Genomic DNA, 864 nt, shown 5'->3' with positions numbered 1-864 from the left:
TCCCCCCCCCAGGTTTTCACATATCCATTAACCAAAAAGAACATGTAGGCTGGACCTGATGATCTCACAAGGTCCCTTCCAGCCCTTAAACTTATGTGAATCTTGAAAAAGTTGAGCTAGTGCTGAGAAGAGCATGAAGCATACCAGATTTAACATTGATCTGGGGTTGAAGGGACTGATTTGGAACCAAAGACTAAAGTGGCTAAATATATATGGCTTGGCTAGGCAATGATTGAGTGAGGGAGATGCAGAATAACAGTCTAAAAATATTTGAAGGGTGTTAACATTGAGGAGGGGGAAGGATTATGCCACGTGGGACAGATGGGTATGAGTAGGATTAAAGGGAGAGAATGAAGAAATATAGGCTGAATATCAAAGGAAAAACTCCTTGCAGTGGGGTGTATTATGTTGAAGGACTTTCTCCCAAAGGGGTAGTGAAAGCTCTGCTGCTTGGGAGTTGTGATAGTAGAGGGGACAGAACACGAAGAAATATATGGTAGGAACTTAAGTTTCTGAGAAATGCAGGATGTGACTTCACAAGGGTAAGGAGAGAATGTTAAACTTGACCAGTGATTATTTCACATGGCAGACTGAGTGGGAAGGAGTGTTAGCATGTGAGAACCCATTAGTTCTCATTGTTAATAGCTACAAACTTGTCTGAAGTATCTGTAATACTTGTATTTCTCTGAAGCTAATGCTGCAATGCGTTGTAAGATGCAAGAAGCCCAGATTGATTAATTTGTGGAAAGACTTATCTTAGTCTTGTCTAATTTTCGTAAATTTAGCTGATGGTTCTCAGCCAGGGTGCCATGAGACCCCTTTCAGCATAGGTGACACATAGAGGGAATCGGGGGGGGGGGGGGG

General features: G+C 42.5%; 1 protein-coding gene across 1 annotated transcript in view; it reads left to right on the top strand.

Moving 5' to 3' along the window:
- Positions 1-864, top strand: part of TEAD4 (TEA domain transcription factor 4) — an 81,170-nt gene that overhangs the window by 17,350 nt on the left and 62,956 nt on the right. The window lies entirely within an intron of this gene.

This window comes from Gavialis gangeticus, unplaced genomic scaffold (assembly GCF_001723915.1).
Source record: "Gavialis gangeticus isolate Ggan-Ray unplaced genomic scaffold, GavGan_comp1, whole genome shotgun sequence".
Classification (NCBI taxonomy): Eukaryota; Metazoa; Chordata; order Crocodylia; family Gavialidae; genus Gavialis; species Gavialis gangeticus.
This window is presented reverse-complemented; position numbering and strand designations above follow the sequence as displayed.